General features: G+C 38.1%; 1 pseudogene; it reads right to left on the bottom strand.

Moving 5' to 3' along the window:
- Nucleotides 1-6,087: 6,087 nt before the first annotated feature.
- LOC129534996 (large ribosomal subunit protein uL1 pseudogene) lies at nt 6,088-6,791 on the bottom strand (annotated as a pseudogene).
- Nucleotides 6,792-7,205: the final 414 nt, after the last annotated feature.

Genomic DNA, 7,205 nt, shown 5'->3' with positions numbered 1-7,205 from the left:
AGGCATGAGGAGTATAGATATGTGTGGTGAAGGTGGAGTAATGGTGAAAGATAACTAAACACAGATATTGATCTGAATTGGGAAATATGTGGAAAATGTTTCAAACTTCATAAGCAAAAAATAACAATATTAGCATTTTAACACATCAATCATAAGAATTAGCTAAAACATTTGAAAATTGTTGCTTCTGGAAAGCAGGAATGGGGAAGATGTGATAAAAGATGTGCAATTTGTTATGAAACTATTTGCACAGGTATATGACTTTTCCAAACATATGCATGTATAACTTTTATAAAAATAAATACTAAATTAAAAATAAAAGGAATAACACTGTAAAATAAGTTGGAACAAAAGGGACAAGAGCAGTAAGAGTGAAGTGGAAAACAGAGAAATCCATAGGATCAATAGAATTGAAATTTAAATATCTATAAATTAGACGTATCTCTGGTAACATTGAAAAAAGGGGAAGGCATGAGTAAATAATATTAAAAAAAAATAAGGGAGTATATCCTTACAAATAATTTTCTAATATTAAAAGATAATATTAGAAAAAATATGTAAGAATATATTTTGAAACAGATGAAATAATTTCTAAGAAAATATAAATTATAAAAATTCATTCAAGAAAGGGAAGATATGAATTAAGCAACAAAATTTTTTAAAAATTAAACAGGTAATTAAATGTCTTATTTGAAAGACATCATACCTAGTTGATTTTATGGGCAAGTTTTATCAACTCTCAAGGAACATATTCTCCCTATTTTCACTGATTATAAGATGGAAAACTATTGGACTCATTTTATGAGGCTAATAAAAGCTTGATAATAAAATTGGATAAGGATAATGAAAAAAATTAAATTTACAGACCATTCTCACTTAGAAACATAGATATTAAAGTTCTAAAAACTTATTAAGTAAGTTATTAACTTAGTGACAGTGCTTATTAAAAAAGTGTATTATACCAAAAGTGTTAGTTTTCTATTGCAGTGTAACAAATAACCACAAAACTTATTGTTTTGAAACAACACCCATTTATTATCACACAGTTTTGTTAGGTCAGAAGCTCAGACACAGCTTAAATGAATTGTTGGCTTACAGGCTTACAAGGCTACAGTCAAGTTGTTACCCTGGGCTGGGGTGTCATTTGAGTCTTGGGGTCTTCTTCCAAGCTCACATGATTATTGGCAGAATTCATTTCCTTGCAGCTGTGGAACTTAGGATGACTTGTTTCTTCAAGGCCACTTAGAGAATCTCTCAAACTACTTCCGTTCCATTCTGTTCAGTCACTCAGTCGTGTCCGACTCTTTGCGACCCCGTGGACTGTAGCCTACAAGGCTTCTCCGTCCATGGGATTCTCCAGGTAAGAATACTGGAGTGGGTTACCATCTCCTTCTCCAGGTGATCTTCCCGACCCAGGGATCGAACCCGGGTCTCCCGCATTGGAGGCAGACACTTTAACCTCTGAGCCACCAGGGAAGCCCACTCTTTTAATGGAATAACCTCATTAGGTCAGGTCCATTCAAGATAATCTCTCTTTTGATTAAGTTAAAGTCAACTGACTAGACACTTTGGTTTTTTATTTTTATTTTTTCCCTTTTTTTAAATTTCTTTATTTTAATTGGAGGCTAATTACTTTACATTATTGTATTGGTTTTGCCATACATTGACATGAATCCACCCCGGGTGTACATGTGTTCCCCATCTTGAACCCCCCCTCTCACGTCCCTCCCCATCCCATCCTTCTGAGTCATCCCAGTACACCAGTCCCGAGCATCCTGTAACATGCATCGAACCTGGACTGGCGATTCATTTCACATATGATAATGTACATGTTTCAATGCCATTCTCCCAAATCATCCCACCCTCGCCCTCTCGCAGAGTCCAAAGCACTGCTCTATATATCTGTGTATTTTTTGCTGTCTCGTATACAGGGTTATCATTTGAATCTTTCTAAATTCTATATGTATGCGTTAGTATACTGTATTGGTGTTTTTCTTTCTGGCTTACTTCACTCTGTATAATACGCTCCAGTTTCATCCACCTCATTAGAACTGATTCAAATGTATTCTTTTTAATGGCTGAGTAATACTCCATTGTGTATATGTACCACAGCTTTCTTATCCATTAGTCTGCAGATGGACATCTAGGTTGCTTCCATGTCCTGGCTATTATAAACAGTGCTGTGATGAACATTGGGGTACATGTGTCTCTTTCAATTCTGGTTTCCTCAGTGTGTATGCGCAGGAGTGTGATTGCTGGGTCGTATGTCAGTTCTATTTCCGTTTTTTTAAGGAATCTCCACACTGTTCTACATGGTGGTTGTACTAGTTTGCATTCCCACCAACAGTGTTAGAGGGTTCCCTTTTCTCCACACCCTCTCCAGCATTTATTGCTTGTAGACTTTTGGATAGCAGCCATTCTGACTAGCGTGAAATGGTACTTCATTGTGGTTTTGATTTGCGTTTCTCTGATACTGAGTGATGTTGAGCATCTTTACATGTGTTTGTTAGCCATCTGTATGTCTTCTTTAGGGAAAGGTCTGTATAGTTCTTTGGCCCATTTTTTGATTGGGTCGTTTATTTTTCTGGAATTGAGCTACAGGTGTTGCTTGTATATTTTTGAGATTAATCCTTTGTCAGTTGCTTCATTTGCTGTTATTTTCTTCCATTCTGAAGGCTGTCTTTTCACCTTGCTTATAGTTTCCTTTGCTGTACAGAAGCTTTTAATTTTAATTAGGTCCCATTTGTTTATTTTTGCTTTTATTTCCAGTATTCTGGGAGGTGGGTCATGGAGGATCCTGCTGTGATTTATGTCCGAGAGTGTTTTGCCTATGTTCTCCTCTAGGAGTTTTATAGTTTCTTGACTTACTTTTAGATCTTTAATCCATTTTGAGTTTATTTTTGTGTATGGTGTTAGAGAGTGTTCTAGTTTCATTCTTTTACTAGTGGTTGACCAGTTTTCCCAGCATCACTTGTTAAAGAGATTGTCTTTTCTCCATTTTATATTCTTGCCTCCTCTGTCAAAGATAAGGTGTCCATAGGTGCATGGATTTATCTCTGGGCTTTCTATTTTGTTCCATTGATATATATTTCTGTCTTTATGCCAGTACCATACTGTCTTGATGACTGTGGCTTTGTAGTAGAGCCTGAAGTCCAGCAGGTTGATTCCCCTAGTTCCATTCTTCTTTCTCAAGATTGCTTTGGCTATTCAAGGTTTTTTTGTTCAGTTCAGTTCAGTTCAGTTGCTCAGTCGTGTCCGACTCTCCGCGACCCCATGAATCAAATTGTTAAATTATTTGTTCCAGCTCTGTGAAAAATACCATTGGTAGCTTGATAGGTATTGCATTGAACCTATAAATTACTTTGGGTAATAAATTTATTTTCACAATATTTATTCTTCCAATCCATGAACAAGGTATATTTCTATTAGTTTCCTCTCTGATTTCTTTTACCAGTGTTTTATAGTTTTCTATATACAGGTCTTTTGTTTCTTTAGGTAGATATATTCCTAAGTATTTTATTCTTTTCATTGCAACAGTGAATGGAGTTATTTCCTTAATTTCTCCATTTTCTCATTATTACTGTATAGGAGATTTCTGTGTGTTGATTTTATATTCTGCAACTTTACTATATTCATTGATTAGTTCTAGTAATTTTCTGGTAGAGTCTTTAGGGTTTTCTGTGTAGAGGATCATGTCATCTGCAAACAGTGAGAGTTTTACTTCTTCTTTTCCAATTTGGATTCCTTTTATGTCTTTTTCTGCTCTGATTGCTGTGGACAAACCTTCCAAAACTATGTTTTATAGTAATGGTGAGAGTGGGCACCCTTGTCTTGTTCCTGACTTTATGGGAAATGCTTTCAATTTTTCACCATTGAGGATAATGTTTGCAGTGGGTTTGTCATATATAGCTTTTATTATGGTGAGAAATGTTCCTTCTATGCCTGCTTTCTGGAGGGTTTTTATCATAAATGGATGTTGAATTTTGTCAAAGGCTTTCTCTGCATCTATTGATATAATCATATGGTTTTTATTTTTCATGTTGTTAATGTGTGTATTACATTGATTGATTTGCGGATATTGATGAATCCTTGCATCCCTGGGATAAAGCCCACTTGGTCATGATGTATGATCTTTTTAATGTTTTGTTGGATTCTGATTGCTAGAATTTTGTTAAGGATTTTTGCATCTATGTTCTTCAGTGATATTGGCCTGTAGTTCTCTTTTTTTGTGGCATCTTTGTCTGAATAGACACTTTAATTGCACCTGAAAATTTCTTCCCTTTGCTATGTTCTGTTGGTTAGAGGCAAGTTTCAGGTTCCACACACATACCACTAGAGGGGGTTATAAAAAGATCAGGTGAATGTAGTCACAGAAGCCATCTTAGAATTTTGCAACCCACAATTAAATAGAGTTTATCACAGGAAGGCAAAGATGATTTAACACAGAAAAACAAATCTATTGATGTATTAAATATGCAATATTAACAGATACAAAAAGAATATATGATCACATAGAGAGATACTGAAAACACTTTCAATAAAATTCAACACTCATTTAGGAGAAAAATTCCTTCAGGGAATTCAGAAAAGAAGTTTTCTCTAACCTGATAAAAAAACATCTATCAAAATTTATAGAAAATGTTTCTGACCAGCATTTGAGAAACTTGTAAGTCACCACCTCATCCTAACAACATGTTAAGCTGAACAAACTAAAGCATCCATTCTCTTTAGATTCAGAGAAGAAATTAGATCACAAGGCAAAAATCTACCTCCCTTCCCCCCAGCCCTCTGCCAAATTGAAGAGACAAACACAGAGAATCTTAATTCATGAGCAGAAATCTCTGAAGGAACCAGTACTGGGGTAGGTTAACCTGAACTGTAATTGACAAGTTGCTAGAGGCTGAGTGTTGGACAAGTCTGAGGAATTAAAAACTCCAGACACCCAATTACTAGGGGAATATGATACTATTGTGAGTTTTACCTCCTAAAGCTCTACCAGGTTCTCACAGTCAATATTGGAGAAAAATCTCCTCATGCTTCCATCTGGGGGAGTAACAAACACACACACACAAAAAAAAAACACGTTTTCAAACCCTCCAGAATATTCTGTTCTTTGCCCTAGGAGAAAGTATTTAACCAGAGATTAGCCTGCTGAGATTTTATCAGCACATAACTGACCTGTAGGAAAGGGAAATACTCAACTCCAATCCACTCTAGCCATCCTGTCCCATCAAAAGTGGGCAGGATGGAGAGGGAAATGGCAACCCACTCCAGTATTCTTGCCTGGAAAAGTCCATGGACAAAGGAGCCTGGCAGGCTGCAGTCCGTGGGGTTATATGACTGAGCACGTTTGCATGAGGGTGCAGGGAGATGAGTTGATAGCAATAAACCAGTAGAACTTAAAAAAAAAAAAGTGGGCAAGAGACAAAGAAGCATCTGTGAAGTTCACAGCCCGGAGGCATAGGCTCAAAAAAAGACTGAGACTTACTCACAGAACTTCATGCACTATGCCTCTTCCTTTTCCACACCTCACTACCACATTACTGTAGGGCTATTTACAGTAATTCTTTTACCCAGTACATCATGTTTGGCTATCAAGAAAAATTATAAGACATATTCAAAGGCAAAACACACAGTTTGAAGAGATGGAGCAAGGATTAGAACCAGACTTAGATATGGCAAGGATGTTGCAATGATCAGACTGGTAATTTAAAGCAATTGTGTTTAATATGCTAAGGGTTCTAATGGCATCTAATGCTATCTAATATACAGCATCCAAGAATAGATGGGCATATGTAGTACATATATACAATGGAATACTACTCAGCCATAAAAAAGAATGAAATAATGTCTTTTGCAACAACATGGACACAGCTAGAGATTATCCTACTAAGTGAAGTAAGTCAGAAAGAGAAATACAAATACCATATGATATCATTTATGTGGAATCTAAAATATGACACAAAGGAATGTATCTATGAAATAGAAACAGAATTGTGGACATAGAGAACAGACTGGTGATTGCCAAGGGGAGAGGGGGTTTGGGAAGGGATGGAGTGGGAGATTGGCATTAGCAGATGGAAACTCTTTTTTTTTTTTGATGGTTTAGTATTGTTTATTACGCTGTGCCTTAGTACAGACGCTGCGGCTTGCCCATGGTGCTCTTAATGTACAAGGCCCTGACGTTCTGCCAATTTTTTTTGAGCAATGACACCAGGAAGTTGACAGCTAAGTGGATGTTGTACACAAGCTCATCATCTGTCATCTTCACATGGCCAACAGCCACTGCTAGACACAGCACCTTCTTCATCTGGAACTTGATCGTGGACTTCACTTCATCAACTTTGGCCACCATGTTCTCATTGTGGGTCAGCAAGGAAGGGAACTTGCCAGCCTTGTTCAGGCCTGGGCCCAGGATTCGGGGGATTTGCTTGATCAGAGACTCTGCAGCCAAAAAGGCATCGTATTTCTTGGCCAGCTTCTTGACCAGTTTCTTATTCTTGTTGAGTTTCTTCAGCGCCTCGATGTCCATGTGGGGGATATCCACAGCCTTGGCCTCATCACAGTGCTGCTGGTCCCCCAAGACACACACGGAAAACTTGGGGCGGGGAGTGGACTTAAGCCTGACGGTGCCCGAGAAGCGTTTGTCTTTCTGAGGGTCATAGTTCTTCAGGCTGATCTGAAGCTCCACCATCTCCAAAAACTTTCTGCGCTTGCGCTGGTTCCCGTGCAGGACTTCCCGCACCGCCTCGTAGAGGGTGTCGCAGGAGACTTTGCTCATGGTTCCCTACACCGCGATAACCAGAAAAGAGGCAAACTCTTATATATAGACTAAATAAACAACAGGGACATATGGTATAGAACAGAGAACTATATTCAATATCTTATGATAAGCCATAATGGAAAAGAATATCTTTTAAAATGTATAAACATGTATAACTGAACCACTTTGCTGTACAGTAGTAATTCAGTTCAGTTCAGTTCAGTCGCTCAGCCGTGTCCGACTCTCTGCGACCCCATGAATCACAGCACGCCAGGCCTCCCTGTCCATCACCAACTCCCGGAGTTCACCCAAACTCATGTTCATCGAGTCAGTGATGCAATCCATCCATCTCATTCTCAGTCGTCCCCTTCTCCTCCTAACCCCAATCCCTCCTAGCATCAGACTCTTTTCCAGTGAGTCAACTCATTGCATGAGGTGGCCA

Source organism: Moschus berezovskii, chromosome X (assembly GCF_049115385.1).
Source record: "Moschus berezovskii isolate FMDL1 chromosome X, NW_MosBer_1.0, whole genome shotgun sequence".
Taxonomy (NCBI): domain Eukaryota; kingdom Metazoa; phylum Chordata; class Mammalia; order Artiodactyla; family Moschidae; genus Moschus; species Moschus berezovskii.
This window is presented reverse-complemented; position numbering and strand designations above follow the sequence as displayed.